Genomic DNA, 10,599 nt, shown 5'->3' with positions numbered 1-10,599 from the left:
GTTGTGTGTTAGCTATTGTAGTAAGCTAATATAACGATATATTGTGTTTTCGCTGTAAAACACCTTAAAAAAATCGGAAATATTGGCTGTATTCACAAGATCTTTGTCTTTCATTTGCTATCCACCATATATTTTTTTCTGAAAATGTTTTATGATGAGTAATTAGGTAGTTGACGTTGGTGTGTCTGTATTTACTCTGGCTTACTCCCGTGCTGATTTCTGACTGTAGCCTATGGATGGTAGCCAGTAAGTAAAACTGATTTATAGCTCAAATATGCACATTTTTCGAACAAAACATAGATTTATTGTGTAAACATGTTATTAGGACTGTCATCTGTGAGGGAGTTGTTTCTAGGTTAGTTTTGGTTGGTTCTAGGTTAGTAGGTTAGGCTGTTGTGATGCTATCCTGCATGGCTACCGTGCTGTGAAAAAATGGTCTGTCCCTCTTTTGTATTGTCACGTTCCTGACCTGTTTCTGTTGTTTGTGAGTGTTGGGTGTGATGGTCAGGCGTGAGTTTTGGGTGGGCATTTCTATGCTTTGGTGTTTCTATGTTGGTTTAGGGTTGCCTGGTAGGCTCTTTAATTAGAGGCAGCGTGGTTTTCGTTTCCTCTAATTAAGAGTCATATTTAGTAGGTTGCACTGTGTCGTTGTGTGTGTTGTTACCCTGTCTCTGTGTGTGTGTCTGCCACCAGATAAGTCTGTATGTTTTTGCCACGTTTGTTATTTTGTACATTGTTGTGTATGTGTTCACTGTTCTTATAATTAAAATGTTGGGAGCACTGGTACGCTGCATTTTGGTCCTCTCCTTCACCCCGAAGGAAAACCTTTACAGAACCACCCAGCCAAACCAGGACCAAGGCAGCGTAGCAACGGGAGCAGCAGCGCCCAGTACACAGGACTACTGGACACAGGAGAATGGTCTTGGGAGGATACATGACGGAAAAGGACCCTGGGGAAGGGTTGCGAGAGAATCGCCGCTTCCGCGGAGTGGTGAAGGAGGCAGCCACAGGGCCAGGAAGCGGTGGATTGGAGGAGGCAGCACGTTTAAGAGAGCTGGAAGCCCGAGAGGCTCACCAAAAAAATCTTGGGGGGGAGGCTAAAGGGGAGTGTGGCGAAAGCCGGGGTTGGATACCTGAGCCAACTCCCGGGCTTTCCGTGACGTGAGGGAGAGCGTCGTACTTGGTCAGACACCGTGTTATGCGGTAAAGCGCACGGTTGTCCCCAGTACGCTGGCTTAGGCCCAGTGCGGGCTATTCCACCTTGCCCGCCACTGAGGGCTAGGTTTGAAGGCATCGAGCCGACCAGTGCCATGAAGCCGGACCCAACGTATTCTGGTCTCCAGTACGTCTCCTCGGGCCGGCGTACATGGCACCAGCCTTACAGGTGTGTCCCCGGTTTCGCCTGCATAGCCCAGTGCGGGCTATTCCACCTCGCGCGCACTGGCAGTGCTACGGGGACCATTTCAACCTGGAAGGTGGGTAGGCTCGGTTGCTCCTAAGAGCCACGTTTGTGGTGGAAACTAACATAAATATAACGTTGGTGTTTTCGGCTGTAAAACATTTTTAAAAATCGGACATGTTGGCTTGGAATTTCACAAATGTTATCTTTTCAATGCCCTCTATTGGACTTGTAATTGTGTGAAAGTTAAATATAAAAAAAAAAATAGATTTTGAATTCACGCCGCCACTGCTTTTCGTGACAGGGTCTCGTTGAAGCCCATGGTGTTATGCAGATGTACTGACTATAAGAGCCTCATTGCCACATACAACAGTTGTACATTGGGAACGTTTCGCGCATGTAGTACATCTTTGCCACAAATACCAAAGTAACCCGTAATTAGCTGTGGTATTAAATACATGGCTCTGAGTGTAAGCACCTTCACTAGAAACTTCTTGTGTTATCAAAATACCGTCAGTGCCAAAACACCGGGAAAGCTTCTGGCCTACCCGGAAAGTTACTAAGAACAAGAATAGTTTACCTCATAACCGTTCATGTGACACTCTGCATGCCCCCCTAAAAGGCCAATTTCAATCACGTCCTCTTTGAAAAATGAAGCGTCTGCTGAGTAACCCCAACAAAAATTACCAGGTGCATTGAAAACGTTTGGACTTAGAATATATTTTATTTAAAACCTCCATAAATTCACTCAGGCCATTGACTCGAGAAGAAAAAACATAAAATATTTTCCAGAAGAAGAAATAACATTGAATATTTTTTTGAAACCTCCATAAAATGCACTCAGGGCTCACGTCTAGCTTGGCGACTGGTGCTCAAGATATAGTGGGGGCTTCGTGTGAAGATTGTAAGTCCTTGAACTACGCCCAGAGCGCCGGTATGTGGAGAGTCTGTGGGACTCTCTCCCCTAAGAGAGCATTGGAAGGCCTCTGCTGTGTCTTTAAGCACCATACTTTTTCACTCCATTCTCTCCTGGTGCTGTGTGTGTGTGTTGTTGTGTGCTGATGTGTGTGTGATGTGTGTGTGTGAGAGTGAGAAAGAGAGCTTGCTTGAATCTGTTTAGCGAAATTACTGATTTACAGTTCATGAGGGTTGACCCGATTCACACATTTAGAACAGTTTTGAAAGATCTGACTTTTTTTTTAAACTCCTTCGAAAAAAACCAGCACCTATGACCCCATTTAGGCACTTCCGGTTGGCACAGGAAGCTATAAGTAAAATACATATCTGATCGGGGATATGCTTTTACAGAATCCTGAGTTTTTAAGTTATACGTTAAGAACTGACTGATATTACACAGGGTTGAATGCACTATATATCACAACAATGCTGGTTGGTAATTGGCAAAACACTTTTAGGGTGATTTTTTATCACTTCCGTTGCTCAAGGAAGCTTAGAATCAACACAGGATAGACCTCATAGTAGGCTTGATGGATTGTCATTTAAAGACGGATTCATAGACATGCATAAACCCATCATTAGGCTCCAGGTTGACATTTAGGGTGCAGGCAATGTGTTCTATGGGGTTTGAGATGTCATTGTAAACTTGTATTGATGTAAATCACCTTCTTTTAACTTGTTTAAGGGTTAATGCCCACACGGTCAATGTTAGGCTTGCACAGAGACCTTAGGAACGTTCCTTGAGGTCAAATTTGTGCTTCTAAACCTTAACAGTTCTCTCTCCTTGTCTCCAATACTTGAAATGTAGGTCAAGGGTATTCCTTGTCACTGTCGCTGCGCTCAGGACCTGAGCAAGCTTACGGTCAACCGGCGGGCATCTCGTGAACTCGGCACGCCTATGGTGATGTCATTTTTAGTGGTGATTTCAGATTGCTATTTTGGTTGGTTTTTCACTGTTTGAAACTATTTGCCAAATACCACAAAAGTCAACTAGGCAAGGTTCAGTGTCCATCAGCCAATTAGATATTTTTCAACACAAACTGATACCATCTGGGACTTCCAAACTACTTTTCCTAACTCGTTTAGAAGCCAACTATCACATATTTCAAGCAGGCCCCAAAATTCACAGCGCCGTCCATTAAACCATAATAAAAAAATAAATACGAGTTATGTTCTAGTTCAGGGTCCAGTTTTTCACATTATGTTAGCCCTATGTGAGGCGACCTATCGAATCCCAAGTTGCGGCTCGATAGGTCAATTCCGTGCCGGCAAAAACCTTAATGCGTGGCTGAAATTCACTTTTTTCCATGCCTTTGCTACGGGGTCCTGAATTGAGCTTAAGCTATCGACAGAAATGTCGGGGTCCGTCTCTATGGGCCGAGCCGTTTCAATGCACCTCCAGTCTTTGCAACTCTGGGGACTTTCTAAATGTCACCATTTTGTAATGCTCAAAATTGAATGAAGTCCCAATGCAAAAATGCACGCGAGGACTTTTTATCGGTCCGAGAACCTTCTAGAGCCACATAACTCACCGTGCTGTAACTCGACCTGAGCTCTAGAACAGGTTTGTAAGTTTCAGAACTCTAGGTACTCGGACGGTTCTTTAAATTCAATATCAAACAGTAACTATTGACAGGCACTGTCTGCTCTAAGCCCTCACGTTGTTGTCCACTCCATTCCTTTCTGTGTGGGTGTGGTACATTTTCCTTGAAATCTGATGGGTGATGATGACTGATTTACAGTTCATGAGGGTTGCCTAATTAACAATATATTAAGTTTTGGAAAGATTGACTTTTTTAACCCTTTTTCAAACAGCCCTTTTGACACCAATTATGGCACTTCCGGTTTGGCACAGGAAGCTTGAAAGGTACAACATATCCTTCATTGGAAGTGGGCTTTTACAGAATCCTGGAGTTTTTAAGTCTATACGTTAAGAACTCACTGATTTACATTAGGGTTGAATGCACTATTTCTCTCAAACTGCAGGTTGGGTATGGCAAACACTTTTAGGTTGATTTAAATCGAATCTTTAGAGTCGACCACAGGATAGACTCATAGGTGGCCTGAGTGGGATTGTCATCGAAGACAGGTTCATAAGGCATTTATTAACCCACATAGGGCTTCAGTTGAATTTAGGGGAGCAGCCAATGTATTCCCTATGGGACGACATGTCATTATGTAAACTGTTTGATTGTAACACCTTCTTTTAACTTTAAAAGGGTTAATGCACACGTTTCATGTTTAGCTTGCACAAGATCGGGGAGGACCTTAGAACGTTCCTGAGGGTCAAAATTGTGCTTCTAACCTTAACGGTTCTCTTCTCGTCTCCAAAAGCCAAAAAATTATGAAATTGAGGTCCAAAAGGACGTCATTTGGGTCCTTCTTCTTGTCGCCTTCACTGCACCCTCAATTGTGTGCGTCGCCCCACGGACCTCCGGTCGCGGAACCGGGCCTGCGGTAGAGCCTCTGGGCGCAAACCCAGAGACTTCTGGTGGCAGCTAGCACTGCGAATGCAGTGCCTAAGACCACTGCCGCCACCGGGGAGGCAGATCTGACCTTTGTAACCCTTCGAAAAACTGACCCTATGGGCCCACCATTTGAAGGTACTTCCAGTTACATAGGAAGCTGAAAGCTGAACACATATCCTCCTTGGGGTAGGCTCTTTATATAATATTGAGTTTTAAGTCTTTATGTTAAGAACTTGACTATTACAGGAAGGGTTTAAATGGAGTGCCCTGTGTTATTTTCATAAAATCACATAAAAATCACAGAATTCTGGCCAGAGCTCTCCGAGACCACTTAAAAAATGTGTTGTCTGAGCACAACTGCAACTGGATCTGTAACTTTTTCTTTTTTTAACTCCTTTTTGTGAACATTACCAATTTGTCAATTGTACGATTTTCTCTTAAATTGGACGATAGATAAATGGTCTGTTTTCTTTTTTTCCTGACTACCGTATGCTTATGTACTTTAGTTGAAGCGTTCAAAATTAGCACCCTACTTATGCGTTTTTGACCTTTCAATCCCAGAAAATGGCACAGTAACTCAAAAAAGCGGTTACGGCCTCGACGCCATCTGTCGGGGGCCAACTGTCCATACAGTTTCGAAATATTTTCCGTTTAGGAGAGAGAAAAGGGTCACATGGGCATTTTGCAATGTGCTTGTGCATTTGCAATATTATTATTTTCCTCTGTGGGCCAATTTCCGAGACTTGCGGAAAGAATGACAAAATGTATTATTTTTATAAAACAGGGAAACCGAACGTTCGAGAGATTTCGTTTCGATGACTTTCCTGAAAGCTCTCTCCTGAAAGATCTCTCCTTGGAAAGGCCATAAGTGTAAGCCAACATAAGTCATTATTTCAAATAATATGTAATACATGCATTATATGAAGAAAATTGTGTATTTAGGGCTCCACGAAATATGAAATGGGTTATGAGGAAAATCGGTTTGTATGGTGCCTACATTGGACAAAAAGGCGTTCTCTATACAAGTCACCAGTATCAAAGTATTAAGCGGAATCAAGCACAGGAAACAGCTTGGCATTAATAAAACAATATTCCACGCGAATTAAAGTAGCAACGTAAATGTGCGTCTTTTTCTTAAAAATCTGTCAGCAAGTCTAAAACCAGTAATTATAGGCATACCAACGACAAATTATTAAAACTATGGTTAAACAAAGACAAACCATTCTGTATATTCATGACGTTGAAAGCCATTAAGACGGAACAAAATACATAATTTCGTGTCTTTTTCACGAATTTAAGCCAGACGGAACGCACGAAAACGCACGAAATTGCTGAAATACATTGTTACCATATATGCGCGAATTGATATTGTGAGACTGTGTTCGCTTGAGGTTCCATTGCTCCGGATTTCCTTTAGCCGCCAGTGGATCAATGTGTCCATATGGCAAAGGCTTGTGCCTTGCATTTATTTTTATTTTTATATATATAAATTTTATAATTTCAATTTGCAGATTTTTATGGTATGAACTACATAACTATAATTTGTGAGCAAACGAAAATTAATTATTGAATGGGAAAAATAATAAAAAATTTTGGGGGGGCCTTGCCTGTTTTGCATGTTTTTTGTGGCATATCGTGTCACAAAATCCAGTTTGCAATAATGTAATAATAACGAAATAAAATATTTGAGTTAATAAAGACCGAATACAAACATCGGTCTCATTTTTGTCTTAAGTAAGGCAGCTCCCAAAATGCAGGTGTTTCATCCTAGCTCAAGTGCTTCTGTGGTGGTTGGGGCAAGCCAGCAAAATACGGAGCGTTGCAACCATTGATTTGGGAGAAATGTAAAGGGGAGACCTTGAAAATTCTAGCCCCTTTGGCGCTGCCATAAAGCTTGAAAATATAGGAAGTGCCCATCCAAAGACAGAAGGCTTTCAAGGTCACTTGACCACCAGATTTAAAATGGACGTTCAAATCACGTTCTATGTACAGTTTAGCTTTGATTGGACTGATTCATGTCACATCATACTTTCAAAATCTTAGCTTAGCAGTCATCATCATGAATCAACGTCGACAATCTCACCGCAAATCCTTTTCAATCCTTTGTCGATATGAAAATTAAATAATGTAAGAGAAACTTTATATGATAAAACATATCGGTGCTCATCGGTCATTGACATTACACAAGAATTGGAAATTGGCAAATTTCAACAATGCAGTTGGTTTGGAAAGGAAGTGGCACAGCAACAAAAAGGTGAGTCCAAAAAAGTTATTGTATGCTGCTGCATAAAATGATGGAATATCAGGGAGATTAATGTATTATTGTAGCTTAGAAATGTAATAACGTTATACTAAGGCGTATTTTGTTGTAGTAAGCTGTTAGTTGCCATGTGCTCACGCTAATAATTTGAATACCCTTTTCCCCTTCTAATTCCTCTACTGTTTGGACTTTGGTGGTGGCACTGTACCTATAGGCCTGATTTTAAAAGAAATTGTAATCATCAAATTTTTTGTAAGGCCTTGTCATTGTCTGCTTATATGCCCCGTTATTTATCCTCGGTTCTGCCTTGGTTGTACAGGGACAATACTTCGTAAGAACGGGCCTATTGTTCTGAATTTATGTCGCTTATATTTCAAATCGTGCTGAACAAATAGTTATATTGACAACGTTAGTCCTAACTCGTCCCATTAATGTTCCTAATCAAATAATTACGGATTGCCTCTTATCGGCTCGTCGTTCGCCTTATGCCATAGTTCTGTATATTCTCTAATTGATCTATTTAGAACCACATTTGTTTTAAACACAAGTCAGCCATATCATCTATGTTTTTTAAAGGCAGTAAATTGAGGCCTGAATGAACTGTTTGGCTGCCAGACAAGGGCTCCGCTGATAGCCAGGTGGTAAAATGTTTGGACTGCTTTCCTATGTTTTTAGCCTTTATTTAACTAGGCAAGTCAGTTAAGAACAAATATTTTTTACAATGATTGCCTACCCGCACCTGCCAATGTGCGCTACCATGGGACCCAACACAGTGATGCAAGCCTGGATTTGAACAGGGACTAAGCCTGCACTGTGGTGCGCTTAGACCGCTGTGCCACTCGGGAGCCCTAACAGTTGGTGGCCACAGTTTGTCACCGTATAGTGGCATTAATGTATTGTTTTAGTCACAGCGCACCTTGCCAAGACTAAAGTAGCATTTTGCTATTCAACGCAGTAGAGTTAAAATATGCTGGGAAACACATGAATTTTAGATTTTTGTATTCAGTTAAGAATGAAAACTGAAAAACGAAAAGTATCATTTTTGTGGCTGCCACTGTGTCCTACACACTGATTGTATCTGCAACAATTACATTGGGGTGGAAAAACTACCACTGTTTGGAAACATTGTCGCACATCTTTTCTTGAATGTGGATAGACTGTCTGTCTCTCGACCACGCTCTTATGATATCTGCTCGATGGAATAGCAATGATTTTCTAAAGTTGTTGTAGGGAAAGGGCGCAGAGTAAAAGTCTCCAATCTTCAGGATTTTTCTGAACAGACGTTCCAGTTCGAAGGTCCGCAGAGTTCACGCAGAGGATACCTGGAAGGAAAAAGGCGTGACCAAATGAGGTTTAATAGACTTTCAGGGATGTCAGTGAGCATACACCTGCCTTGGAGCTTGGCGATTTGCTGCTGGCCTATGGGTGTACGCTCATCGTAGGTTGACAGGTCAGAACACTAGATAAGGCGGGACACTTTTACCTAGCATTAGCCTTTAAGATGACCTGGAGCCAGTGGGATGTTCATGACGACGCAACATGTCGCGAAGGCCAGCCGACTAGACGGATTACAGGTCGCCAGTTGTGTGGTACGTATAGGTTGCTTTAGTAACAAAACGATGGCACGTGATAAACTGCATCGCGCTTTGCCTGCAGGTAAGGGAGTGTTGAATGGTAATTTGTAGATGACCATCGCCGAAGTCGAGGACGTAGGAAGTCAGTTCTTACTAGGGTAATGTCTCTGGCAGGCCGTGACGTGAAGGAAGGCTTTAGTTGCGAATAGAAATGCCGCTATTCTTGATTTGAATTTTTGGTTGGAGATTGTTTGATATGAGTCTAGGGACAGGAGAGTTCTGCAGTCTAGCCAGGGATCACCTAAGGTACTTATAGGCCAAATGTTAGGTCGGAGCGTCCAGAGTAGTGAGTTAGTCGGCGTGCGCGGCCCAGCATGCGTACACCACGGGTGCTATAATATCCCTAGAGAAATGGCATTAGCCATCTGGTCCTTTCTTACTAGCGTTAATTAGAGAGACAGCTTGTCTGCACGCGGCTCAGCGTGGTAGAAAGAAAGGAACGTTTCCACGTTTTAGGGAGGCGCTCACTGGCAAGCACTACGCACTGTCGTGATGCAGTAGGTGTTGTATGGGCAGTTGCACATTCTAGACACCTCAGTATGTAAGTGAAGACGATGGTAGAAGACACGCGAGTGGTCCCAAGTTACAGAGGCCAGAACGCCTTCAACCTTTTCTAGGTTCAGTCCACGTATAGCCGCTCAGAATGCGATATCGGGACTTGCCCAAAAGCCTGCGAGTTCTGATCGCTCTGCGTATGCGCAGGTAGGGATCGAATATTTCCGCACTGTGGTATAAACTTCGCGAGGCTCATTCCGACAAGTCTGTGAGCACATAGCTTGAATATTCATTATAACAGTTGCAAAGATGTTCGGCCGAAGATAGATCCGCAGCATATATGGAAGCCGTATTGCTCAGACTGCAAGCTCCCTCGATATGAGTTTACCATAAGACGCATGCAGGATCCAGGCACAACATGCCTCCGTGACGAGCAACATTGAGTAAATCATGACTTCCAAGAACAGTTGTTGTGCTGTAATGTCAGTGTGCATATGGACAAGATCAGTTAGTTGAAAACACCTTCCTTAGACGATGTGTGGTCCATTAGCTCTGTGGGTACGCTGCCATGTAACAACTTGTTAGCATAAGACATATTTTCGTAGTTGCAGACGTCAATGGTCGCGAAGGTAGACAACTTATTGGTGGTTACGTGGTCGTGCGACGGTAGTCGCGCATAGAGGTTGACGAGGTCAAGATCACTACCTTGGCAATGTGTACATCTGTGCTCTGATACTAGTCAATGTCTATTTATTTCCTCGGATGGCCGGTTTCCAGAAATGATTGTTACGTATTTACAATGAGTCAATTCGTTTGTAAGGAGATGCGTCTTGTATGGCAGCTTGAAATGTAGGCGAGCACACTGTGGGATAATGTTGAAGTTTCTGATCTCGACGCGTCGTGAAGATAGTCCAGGCTACGATCTGCACCGCTGACCTTGCAAGCGAGGGTATATGGATAATCTCGAATAAGGTGTTGGTGTTGCACTCAGCGATACGTACTGTCTCAGTGAAAGCTACATTCACCAAACATTGATCATACCTTATATAAACGTGCCAAGTAGTACTTCTTAAATGAACATTATTTCGCACTTGTCACACTAGTACCGGCCGTGAAGACTACTGCAGTTAAGAATTAGGCGACGCGGCTTAGGTCGAATCGCTATATATATGAGGTCACTGCTACACAGTTGGGGTTAGAGGCAGAGTGGCTGTCGCCCCTTTGATATGATAGTTGTATGGTGGTCGTTTTAGAAAGCTGGGCCAGATGCCACGCGGTGGAGGCTTTCCTAAAATCTCTTTTCTCTTGAGTGTTTGTTAATCTCATAGGTGGAGTGAACGAAAGGTATGTTTGACGTCCCTGTTGAGCAGGTTTCTATATCTCCGC

This window comes from Salvelinus sp. IW2-2015, unplaced genomic scaffold (assembly GCF_002910315.2).
Source record: "Salvelinus sp. IW2-2015 unplaced genomic scaffold, ASM291031v2 Un_scaffold1586, whole genome shotgun sequence".
NCBI classification, from domain to species: Eukaryota; Metazoa; Chordata; class Actinopteri; order Salmoniformes; family Salmonidae; genus Salvelinus; species Salvelinus sp. IW2-2015.
This window is presented reverse-complemented; position numbering follows the sequence as displayed.